We start from the raw sequence: 13,066 nt of genomic DNA, 5'->3' as shown, positions 1-13,066 counted from the left end.
ACCAACTGTGAAAGATTAACAATAAAGGTAACATACAGTTTATGTTCATATTTTATTGGATAGTATAAACTGAGGGTACCGGTACATTACATTCTGACATGGCCGACCTGATATGAGACTAACTATTGACTACAGCCGACCTGTTGCACAGACATACAGGGTACACCTCACTATGAGACTATTTGTCGGTTGCGTGACCATCTGACCAAGTGGTGAGAACGTCTCCGCAACATTTGAAAGGAGATGGGTTCAACACTGGTCCAGAGCTGTTTTTTTTCAGTCATTGTCCAATTTTTTAGAAAAATGTCTGAAAAATAATATTATATAGTCAATTCGGTCAAAATGTCCAAAAAAAATAAAAAATATATACTGCATTTTTGAACGTGTGTTAGTGTGCAATAAAATAAGTCTGGGGCCGGGTGTTGCTGCGGCCAGGTGTTGCAAGGTTGAGTTTCGCTGATGAATGTTGAAGAAACGTTTGTCTGTTCTAGCTTTACTCAGACAAAACTCCACAACGTTTCTTAGCGAAACTTAATGTTGTAGCTAGTCAGGAAGTGTAAATTTTGGTTTGTTTCAGCTATTTGAAAGGAAATATTTTCATCACAAAAAATGACTGAAATAAATAAAAAATGACTAAATTTTTTCAAGTTATTTTGGACAAATGACTGAAAAGTCTCAGCAAAAAAAAAACTCAGGTCCAGAGCATGTGACTGTGTTTTAAAAAAGACACTTAAAGGATGCCAAGATAAGAGCAGCTCACTCGGACTAAATACTGTACAATTACATGTCCCTTTCCTGTGGTATCGCATCTGCAATCGCAGTGTACTGAATGTTGCCGCAATGGGTGCAAAATAAAACATGATTATGGTTACGGTGTTATAAATGTGAATTCTATTTCATCCAATAAGCACATCTTGCCTTGTAAAGATACTTTTGTTTACCAATGTTTATTTCCATTACGATTTTTTGACTATAAACAGACGTAACACAGCAACAACACTACATTTAACATAATAATAAGCTAAAGTTTTCGGCTAATCATGCAGCCCTTTTCTAGCTATAAGAAAATATTTTTAAAAGAAATACTAAAGAATAATACACTATCACAACAAAATATGGACAAATCTAAACATTTGAGAAACTTGCTTAACTAGCTCACACAAACTGATAACTAAAAATTACGCAGCACAACGGGTCAAGTATTTGAGAAGTGAAATTAATTAATTGTTCAGAAAAAGACTCAAGCAGATTACGCAATATGGACAGAAGCACAGCACGAGATAGTGGTGCAAACAAAGTAAAAATACGAGAAGCACAAGACGTGACAAATCAATCAAAAACTGCTAAAAGATAGGAAGCTCCACCAATAAATAATTGCCTGTTGAGCCCTGGGTTGAAAGATTTGATTATCAATGCCTCATGAATCATGAACATCATGATCATCATCATGAACATAATACATTTGAAACAAACAAGCAAGCCATGCAAAAAAGGCTATATCATCAACACATTCTATTGTATCTTGAATGTACTTTAAATTTAAGCAGTCTAACTTTATTATTTATTATAGGGTGGCTTGTTAAAACGTTGTGATGACACAAAAAAAATGTGTTAAATAAAGGGCCACATTCAAATTACAGTATTTCAACATTGCTGCCTGCTAGAAGTGTTTGAAGCAAAACATTTCAAAAATAAATACCCATTTGATAAAACATTCCTTGGTTTCTGTCATTAGAACTGAAGCAATGTCTTATTTGTTTCTCAACAAGATGCATTTGGGCGATATATTTCTGAACAGATCTAAACTGTCTTATCACTTTTTGCATAAAAAGTCTTTGTGCAGCAAGTTCACACTGCATTTTAGGCATAGGATGAAATTTTGGAATATTGGAAAACCTTTGCTTTGTAATAAGTATCTAGGGGAAAAAATGTAATGACATTTTGACACAAGTAGGCAAATATATCAGCAGAACGTAAAGATAGAATTCAGATCAAACTATCTCGGCTGCAATAAATTGTCTCGAGTGATGTCGATTATGACAGAATGTTCTGATCCATGGCCACCTAAAGATACGACCTGATCTGTCACATTTTGCAGAAATTTTCAGGTTTTTCTAACTTTGGGCAAACGTTTAAGTAAATTTTTCTAAAAATTATATTTTTACGCTTTCTTTACTCTTTTCCCCAGATGACACAATAGGTTTTAACATCCTCACATGTTGAAAAACAAAGAAAATTTGATTTCGAAGATTTAAGTCAGACTGTTAATTTTTCAATAACAGTCTGATTTTGCGTTTTTCAACTTACTTAATTTCTCATTTGCAACTGCTTCCCCAAGGCAACAAAAAGTTTTATGTCATTAGGAGACAGCAAAAAGTGAAAACATCTCAAAAAATGTCAGTCAAGCACTCGCAGTAGCTGTAATCAAAATCTGCAAAATGTAACAAATTAGGCCGCATCTCCAGGTGGCCATGTCTGATCCCACAAGGTAAACGCTTTGGTCGAAAAAATTCAAGCTTACTTAATGTGTTGAAAAATATGATAATACAGACGAAACCGGTTAATCGAATCACCTATTTGCCAGACGTTTTGATACGATTATCCGATTGATTCGTTTAACCAATTTACTAAAAAAAAGGTTTATTGTGAATGGGCGTAATTGTTGAGATGTCCGTGCTGACTAGGCTGCAACGCACATTACAACTGATACTTCCTACAACTGTTTACGATTCTGGTTAAACTTTAAAGAGTTTACTAGTTCTGTGTTACATAACTCTATGCTGTGTTTTCCAGCCAGCAAAACTGGTCCTTTTTGCATTGATTTATCATCTGCAGACGTTGAAACAATGTAAAAAAGACCAGCTTTCCTGACTGGGAGAGCATTTATGATCAAAGCATTTTTCTGCAAACTGCAGCAATCGGACTTCTTTTAATCTCACCGATATCTGTGATGTCACAACGCGAACTTTGACGTTGATGTTTTTGATTCAAACGTGCTATTTTTAGCTCCGCACCAGCTGTGTAATTTTGAGTATGGAACATGGCCTACGAAAATTTTAAAGAGTTTACTACTTCTGTGTTACATAACACTGTGCTGTATGTTCCAGCCAGCAAAACTGGTCCTTTTTCCATGATTTATCATCTGCAGACGTTGAAACAATGTAAAAAAGACCAGCTTTGCTGACTGGGAGAGCATTTACGATCAAAGCATTTTTCTGCAAACTGTAGCAATCGGACTTCTTTTAATCTAACCGATCTTTGTGACGTCACAACGCGAACTTTGACGTTGACGTTTTTAATTCAACCGTGCTATTTTTAGCTCCGCACCAGCTGTGTAGTTGTGAGGAGTATGGAACGTGGCCTACGAAAATAGTGGTATGGTAGAAAAACACGGCTCACACTCATTGTTTGTTTTGAAATCGCAAAGTTTTTTTTTTAAGTCTTTTGCGCTGTCTGGTAAAATAATTAATTTGCAATGTTCTTCAACTGAACGAAAGTGCACAAATGAAATTACGCACTGCATTTCACAACAGTAGGCTACTTTTTTTCAAAAAAAATTCTTCCAAGTTTTCTGGTTTAAACTTTTGGACATGCTTTCCAACACTTCCCTCTCAAGCCGAAATAATTTGTCCGTGTCCATTCCTTGGAAGGCCAGTCGCCGACGGATGACATCAAAAGTATTTAAACTTCTTTATTGGGAAGTGTGATTATTCCTTTTGTCTGCCTTTCTGTTTTAATGAAGCCCAGCTGTGCGAAAATCGGTTCTTTGTAGTGCGATGTCTAGCACATAAGATTATGGCCTGGGATTACAGACACTTGTCTTTGTTTTGATCGCATGCGTATGTCTCACCTCTGCTTTATTTCGCCTTTGAACATTGCAGACAATTATGTGAAGCAAAAAAGAGACATTCTCTTTTCGCTAACAGGCACAATTATACGATTAAATGAATGAAATATGCAAACTAGAAGCAAATCCTGATGCTTTTATCCGACTTATTCTTTTAAGCGGTATTCGTTTAACCGATGTTTTTACTTAACATTAGATTGGATTTGGTTTGGGATTTCAGGTTTTGATTCAAATAAACGATTGATACGTTTAAGCAGTATACTATTAACCGATTTCGTCTGTATAATGTAAAATAAATGTTTTTTTATGAAATTTAGTGGCACCACTAAATTTTCAAAATTTTTTTTGCATTCTTTATTATTCTTTGACATCTGCAAGTACCGGTATGCCAAATTTCAATAAAATCTACGACATATGGTGTATGCCAGGCCTGGCCAACCCGCGGCATGCGGCTCTTTGCCCGGTATTATGCGGCTCTTTTGCTCATATTGTATTTGTGTTTTTTAGGAATTAGCAACAAGAAAACATAGAGACTTAGCTTTATCACCGAAAAATGCCCAAGAAAACATGATCTTATCCTTTTGCTATGCCACCAGACAGCACCATTTTACAGGAATATTTATACCCTCATTTTTGTTGAAAATGCTCTCAGAATGCACCAAATTCAAAGTAATTTTTCAAAAATTTCTGGGGGAGCCCCCCCAGACTCCCCGCCGCTGGGTGTCGCCTTTGGCAAAGACGCCGTCGGGCTTCAGCCGCCGGCTGTCAAACCCCCCCCCCCCTTTCTAAATTCCTGACTACGCTACTGCCAATGTGTATGATGTGGCTCTTTGCGGTTAACACAGTAAGAAATGAGGCTCCTTGTCTCTGACTGGTTGGCCACCCCTGGTGTATGCTAACCCAGTTGCTCATTTGACATGGAATGACCCGATGATTAAACTCTTGAATCAAATGAAGCCTGATTCACTTTAAAACTGTAGAGTGCCATAGTGGAACACAGCATTTTCCAAATCATAAACTAAGCATACCGTACTAAATCTCCAAGCTAACAGCACAACAAAAACATGGCTTTTTGTTAATCATTGTGAGAAAGTTTTGATGCAGTTAATTTTAAATTTAATGCAAAAAAATAGTATGTACATTCTCTTACCGATATAAAACAAGTACCGTATATATATATAATAAGGCTAATGCTACGTTTCTTGAGCTCACAGCAGACTATGGTATCATATCATCATATCGCTCACCTAGAACCGAACTATGTTATGTCCAATTTTTGCAAAAATCACTTTTTCAACTTTTCTTGGGTTTTGGACATAGCTCTATCTGATGGCATGCTCAGATTTCTCTTATGTCAATTATTTTAGCTTTTAGCCTATGTTAAGTCCGGCAGAAATTTCAAAATTTTCAAACAGAACTATGCTATGTCCTTCCCTGGACTTAACATAATGTCAACCTATTAACTGTGTCTGGACATAACATAGTATGTTGGACTTAAACTAGTTGCTACTTTTGACTGATTGAAAATGCTGGACATAATACATGTTGTGAAAAGGTGATCTTCTGGTTGATGTATTGATGATAAATTCTCAGCACATTTTTGACATTGTGTCACTCAGGGATGACACAGGCTGTGTAAGGCTGGTTGCTATGGGTCATTTAAAACCAATCCTACCACAGTGACAATCACTGATTTTAGCCAAGTTGTTGACTTCAAAAAATTTGTGAATGATTCACCACAATACTCACATATCATTCGAGGCTCAACTTTTGATTCTGGGGTCCACGTCTTTTAGGCGCAGACAGTTAAGCGCCGGTCAAATAGGTGCGCACACTGTGGCATCAGGATATTTAGGTGCACAGCACTGTGGCGTCCACTCATTTAGGTGCTATTCCTAGTAAAGTCTGCAGATTGTATCAGCTCAGGTTTGGCAAAACCTAGTCGGAGTTTTGACGAAAAACTAAGTTATTCTTCACTCAAGCCTACCACCCGCTTGAATATAGCCTATGGTATATTTTTTACTAAAGCATTGCCAGATACAGCAGCTTCACTCACTCAAGCCATGACTAACCACAAATAAATGCACGCGCATTAACAAAACAACATTTTTTTTTTTTCAATATAACATTTTGTGTGAAAAGCATTGCCCTACCTGCCAAGCTGATACAATCTGCAGACTTTTCTAAGAATAGCATGTAAATGAACGGGTGCCACAGTGCTTCGCACCTAAATATCCTGACGCCAGTGTTGCCGCCCATTTGACCAACGGTCCAACGCCTAACTGTCTGCGCCTAAAAGACTTGCTCACTGATTCTGACGGTGAAAAAATACTGTGGACCAAGATTATGCAATTAAAGTTTTGCTAGGTAAATCCAGTCAAGCTATACTTCAAGTGCAAATATTCAGAGTCGTCTTTCAGTGAGATAGACTTCATAAAATCAAGTCGACAGAGCAGCAGACGACTTGCAACTGAATTTTCATTGCCGTTAGTTATGGAACTACCCAAATGTTACAAATCACAGCTGGCAGTAAAAAAGGACAAAAAAGCCGATTGGATGAAATTATGCAAAAAAATCTCATTCCTCCACACCACCACCACTTTTATGCAGACATTCCAGAAGTAGCTGAACAGTGAACACCAATGCTAGTTTTGCTTTTGTTTCAGCTGGACTCATCTTGACTACAGTACTCAAAAGAACTGTTGAAAATTCTGAGATACTAAGTATCAATTTTGCTGATATTTAGGTTGCAGAGTTATTATCTTTCCTTGTAATTTCATTATGTTGTTTGTTCGTTCTGTAGATACTGTTAGAAATTAGCATAGAGATTTTATTTAACCATTCCTTGAATTCTAGTTTCATGAATGCATCACTGGTTTGTGACAATGATTAAGGTTGTCAGATCAACTAATTTAGTAAACACAGTATTGTTTAATAACTTACAGTGTTATGATTGGGATGTTTTTTAATGTCCAGATGTTAATTTAGTTGAGCTGTTGGAGATTATTTCAAAGTCTGATGAAAGTTGGTGATTAGGCAGCTAAATTTGATATTCAGAAATCTCAGTTATGGTTCTATCTAACAAACGTGATTGCGGCATTGAGCAATAAATCTTTCAGCTATTTACTAGCTAGGTTTTTTGTGGAGGCCTTGTACCAAAAGTCCAAATAAGACCTGGCACATTTTATAGCACTATTACAGAAGATGTGTAAGAGTATGGCAAAGAAACAATTGAACATAATATCACACAAGTGAAAAGATTGTGTAGTACCAAAACAGGAAATCATGGTTCTACACTGTAAAAAAGTTTACAACTGCTACCTGGATGCTTCCATCTCAATTTATAGCTCCATCTAAAATTGTTTCAATGTAAAAACAGTGGTTATAATACTTCATTCGATTTTATAAATATGCTATGTCCATTATTTTATGAAATTACCAGTTAGAATTTTCAAAACCAAACAATGTTAAGTCCGTCCGATACTTAAATAAAACACTATATTGCTCACCCTAGTGGTTAAAAAGTATCATAAATGATGCCCAACAACCAGCAAGATATTACTAGTCACACTGGTATAAAATATTGCATATATATCGGGAGATAATTTACAAAAACCCAATTCAAAATCTATTTTCCTGTTTTTCTCAAAACTTGAAAAACGGACATAACATAGTTCGGTTCTAGGTGAGCGATATGGTACGGTATGACACCCAAGCCGGGTCCCACGAATTACCCATAAGCCCCATAAGTACCCATAAGTACCCATAAGCACCATAAGTCGCGTCGAATTACCCATAAGTCGCGTCGAATTACCCATAAGCCCCATAAGTCGCGTCGAATTACCCATAAGCCCCATAAGTCGCGTCGAATTACCCATAAGCCCCATAAGTCGCGTCGAATTACCCATAAGCCCCATAAGTCGCGTCGAATTACCCATAAGCCCCGTAAGTCGCGTCGAATTACCCATAAGCCCCATAAGTCGCGTCGAATTACCCATAGGCACCATAAGTAGCATTGAATTACATAGAAGTAACGTCGAATTACCCATAAGCCTGTATAGTGTAGAGTGTAGTCTATAGCCGTCTAGAAGCCTAGTAGTCGGCTGCATAGCCGAGTGGTGAGGAGCACGGGCTGGGCGTTCCAAAATATAGTTCGACACCGTTCAAGAGCAGGACACTTGAAGGCATGCCTAAAGGTGGACACGAAGATTGGCTTCGTTGCCTTCCCGTCCGCTGATGTGTAATCTGCAGTTTGCTGCAGCAGATGGAGTGTTTTGTCCGATAAAACACCTTAACATTGGACAATTTTCCCTATGAACCAGGTGACTGCAGCATAGCAATCGTTCTCGCACTCAGCCAGAGACTTAATTCTTGCTTTAAACTTGATAATTAAAGAAAAAAAAGAATAATGACAAGGGTGGGAATCAAACCCGTGTCACCAAATTCAATTGCCCTTTGGCTATACCATTCCGCCACGCAATCGCTCGTGAAATCTTCGCTTAATTTGTTTATATATGTAATGTTTCGAGAACGCTCACAATATTATCAGTTTAGTTTGTTTTTATTTCTGACCATCACAACGAAAAAACAATATACGACAAACTTGGCAGAGGTCTATAAAAGGTAGAAGCGACAAAACGCGGACGTTATAACGTGCATGATACCAAAGCAGGACAATCAGTTTAAGTGACACGATCGCAAATCGCAACAGCGACTTGCAGATTACATATACGTTGACATGAAGGCGTAAGTAATTCCACGTTGCTTATGGGTAATTCGACGCGAGTCGAATTACCCATAAGCCCCCTAAGTCGCGTCGAATTACCCAAATGCCCCATAAGTCGCGTCGAATTATCCATAAGCAATGTGGAATTACTTACGCCTCATGTCAGCGTATATGTAATCTGCAGGTTGCTGTTGCGACTTGCAACCGTGTCATGTTAAACTGATTGTCCTGCTTTGGTATCATGCACGTTATAACGTCCGCGTTTTGTCGTTTCTACCTTTTATAGATCTGTGCTAAGTTTGTCGTATATTGTTTTTTCGTTGTGATGGTCAGAAATAAAAACAAACTAAATTGATAATATTGTGAGCGTTCTCGAAACATTACCGATATAAACCAAATTAAGCAAAGATTTTACGAGTGCTTCCGTGGCGGAGTGGTATAGCCGAAGGGCTATTGAATCTGATGACACGGGTTTGATTCCCACCCTTGCCATTATTCCTTTTTTTTCTTTAATTATCAAGTTTAAAGCAAGAATTAAGTCTCTGGCTGAGTGCGAGAACGATTGCTATGCTGCAGTCACCTGGTTCATAGGGAAAATTGTCCAATGTTAAGGTGTTTTATCGGACAAAACACTCCATCTGCTGCAGCAAACTGCAGATTACACATAAGCGGACGGGAAGGCAACGAAGCCAATCTTCGTGTCCACCTTTAGGCATGCCTTCAAGTGTCCTGCTCTTGAGCGGTGTCGAACTATATTTTGGAACGCCCAGCCCGTGCTCCTCACCACTCGGCTATGCAGCCGACTACTAGGCTTCTAGACGGCTATAGACTACACTCTACACTATACAGGCTTATGGGTAATTCGACGTTACTTCTATGTAATTCAATACTACCTATGGTGCCTATGGGTAATTCGACGCGACTTATGGGGCTTATGGGTAATTCGACGCGACTTATGGGGCTTATGGGTAATTCGACGCGACTTATGGGGCTTATGGGTAATTCGACGCGACTTATGGGGCTTATGGGTAATTCGACGCGACTTATGGGGCTTATGGGTAATTCGACGCGACTTATGGGGCTTATGGGTAATTCGACGCGACTTATGGGTACTTATGGGTAATTCGACGCGACTTATGGGGCTTATGGGTACTTATGGTGCTTATGGGTACTTATGGGTAATTCGTGGGACCGCCCAAGCCTTACTTGCCAACTGCTTTTCCTGCTCTCACACAGGCAGTAGGCACTGCTCTCGGTTAGCGTGATTATAAAGCTCTTTTATAACAAAAGTGATGATATAAGCTACCTATAAGCTTTTATCTTTGGTTTTGCTTTGAACTTTCTCCATGAAGAAGATTGTTTTAACCAACAACAACTCATTTCGATCAGCCTTCAGCGTGAATACCAAACGGATGCAACCTAGTTCGTACCTTGAACAGTTTGTACCCTGAAAAGATCGAGAGAAAAAATTAAAAAAAGCGGAAGTCGCTGATCGCAGTTTCCGCAAAAATTTTATATTTTTCCCCCTGAAAAGATCGAGAGAAAGATAGCACAAAGCCGAAGTCGCTGATCGCAGGTTCCGCTAACCCTTACCCTAACGCTAACCCTCGCTCATCGCAGTTTCCGCAAACATTTTTCCGCAGTTTCCGCTAACCATAGACTAATCTATGCTCTAACCCTAACCTTCGCTGATCGCAGTTTCCGCAAATATTTTTCCGCAGTTTCCGCTAACCCTCGAGTTTGTTTGCGGAAACTCCGATCAGCGAGTTCGGCTTTGTGCCATTAAACTGCGATCAGCGACTTCGGCTTTTTTTTAATTTTTTATCTCGATCTTTTCAGGGTACGAACTGAGGGTACGAACTGTTCAGGGTACGAACTGTTTAGGGTACGAACTACCGGTAGGTTGCACCCATACTAAACAATTGGTCATACCAACTCAGCTTGATAAGCCCAAGCAATCTACATTCGGTTGGTTTTGAATCTTTATCCTTGGACTAAAAAAGCTTTTAATAGGTTATTTCTGGTAGTTTTGCATACTGTATTTGTAGAAGCTTTTGATGCAGGGACAATTACCAAGATTGGCAGAGTAAAATTTTGAATTGTTGCCATGAAATTATTCCATCTACTTGGTGCCGCTAAATGGAAAGCAGTCCTGAAATGCGTTGCTCAAGCGCACACTCCAAGAGCCGTACCAGCACCGCTTGATCTTGATTTGAGTCGGGCTCTTAACCACAGAGGTAGGTACCGCGTAACAAGGCAGACATTTAATATCATCAAGGCAAATTCATCAACTTGCAATGCACTCCCTATTTTCTTACCAACAGCTGATATAATATACAAGTCAAAATACTATGGCTATGCTATAAAATCAAAGTAACTAGAGGTCATGGATTTATTGGAAAATCAATAAAATTGTTTTATTTGTGTTTAAGTTTCAAGAAAGTTATGCATGAAAATTTTAGCTTAAAACTAGAAATCCTGTATTTGTGATGACCAGAAATTTTCTTCTTTTATAGCCTACCTTTCATTCTACAAATTCCTTTGTTTCCTCTTTTCCACAAACTTTTAGTTTTATAGATTTTGAAGTCAGAATTCCAGAAATGAAGATATTTCTTCACAAATGGAAGCCCTGCAGAGTGCCTGGTCATGGTTCAGCCATGTAGTATAGAAGTACATGGTTCAGCACTCACAAGTGACATTACAGAGTTGCCAGATGTGCAAAAACGAATTTCTCAATTGGCGCTTTGGTAGGTTGGTTTCGAATAGTTATCCTTTTTGAATCCTTATCCTCGGGGGAGCAGCTGACTCGAAGACTATATGTCACTTCGCTGCTTCCTGTTGTCTGTTGTATCGCATCTGTGATCGCAGTGTACTAAATGTTATCGCAATGGCGTAAATAAAAACACGATTATTATTACTCGGACTGACAAAGACTCTAAGCTTTTCCATACCCCGAGAGACGAACCAGCGCCGCTTGATCTTGAGTCGGGTGCTTGACCACTGAGCTAACGGCAGGCGCGGATCTATGGGGGGGCTCAAGGGGCCCGGCCCCCCCCCCCGAAATTTTGTGAGAAATTGTTGAATGGTTTGATATGCTTCTAAACAGCTGATATTAGTCCCACAGCGGACTTACAACCCCCCTTTTGGCACGCGTGTGACGTCACGATATTGAGAATGATGCTTTCAGTCTCCATGTCTCTAAAACAAAATTTGCCTAGTTTTAAGCGAAACTGCATTAAAAGAGCGAGTTTTGCCAATACCAAACATTCAAACATCTCAGCCAGGAATTAGCAACAAGAAAACATAGAGACTTAGCTTTATTACCGAAAAAATGCCGAAGAAAACATGATCTTATCCTTTTGCTGGACGCTAAAATGCCACCGGACAGCACCATTTTACAGGAATATTTATACCCACATGGGTATAAATATTAAATAAAGATGCTACTACCCACATGGGTATGTGTTTGTTGAAAATGCTCTCAGAATGCACCAAATTCAAAGTAATTTTTAACATTTTCTGGGGGAGGCCCCCAGACCCCCCGCCTCTGGGCGTCGCCTTTGGCGAACACGCCGTCGTGACCCCCAAATTCCTGGCTACGTCACTGATTGTTCATATCTGTTTTATCTTTTTCTTACTTTTTAATTCATTTTCAAATTTTCTGGCCCCCCCCCCAAAAAAAATTCTAGATCCGCGCCTGGCTAACGGAACGGGGTAGGTAACGTGTTAGACTTTACTCAAATGACATTAGGCTATTTCTAAAATTGCTTAGCTTAATCTCTTTCATATCTTACTCACGGTTCCACAAACCTCGCTTTTCATTGAGCGTAGCCGATCTTTTTCTCAGTGGTGAAACGCATCAACGTCTGACTTTTATCTCTAGTGAGCAAAAAGAGATTGTCACTGTCAGCACTAACTTTATTTTCCATTGAAATAGAATTTTGTAAAATCTGAAATGAGGTTGCTATTTTGCAACATTTAAAGAACAAGCGCCGACTTTATTTTTAATTTTTTAAATTACAAACGGCAAGACAACGTTCAGATCATGGCGACCGTTGTACACATGCCATGACAACGTGCAACTTAAGATTTAATTGAAAGCCAAAGCCAACCTATTAGTAGCTCAAATTGCTAGTATAAGTTGATAGTTTGAGTGGTAGCTAATAAATATAGTCTGTGTACTGTGTAGGTTATATTTTTTTGTGATTTTGAGTTGTTTTTCTGCTATGGTTAGGCTAGCCTACCATTCAAGCAACGGACTAGATTTTAGCATTTTGGTGAAAATTCGAAAAGCGTCTGGCTACACTAGTAATTGGGAAATGATTTGTCATTTTTTGACGTAAAATTAGAAGTTTTGTAATGATTTTAGATTCATTGACCAGTCACAGTTTGGCAATTTGGCTTCTCAAAACTATCATTTCAAAAAGATACAAGTTAAATTTAGCTTAGATTTCCAAATCAAAATTACCTCGGCCTTTAGATCGCGTGTTGTC

Source organism: Aplidium turbinatum, chromosome 2, assembly GCF_918807975.1.
Source record: "Aplidium turbinatum chromosome 2, kaAplTurb1.1, whole genome shotgun sequence".
Lineage (NCBI taxonomy): Eukaryota > Metazoa > Chordata > Ascidiacea > Aplousobranchia > Polyclinidae > Aplidium > Aplidium turbinatum.
Note: the sequence above shows the minus strand (reverse complement) of the source record.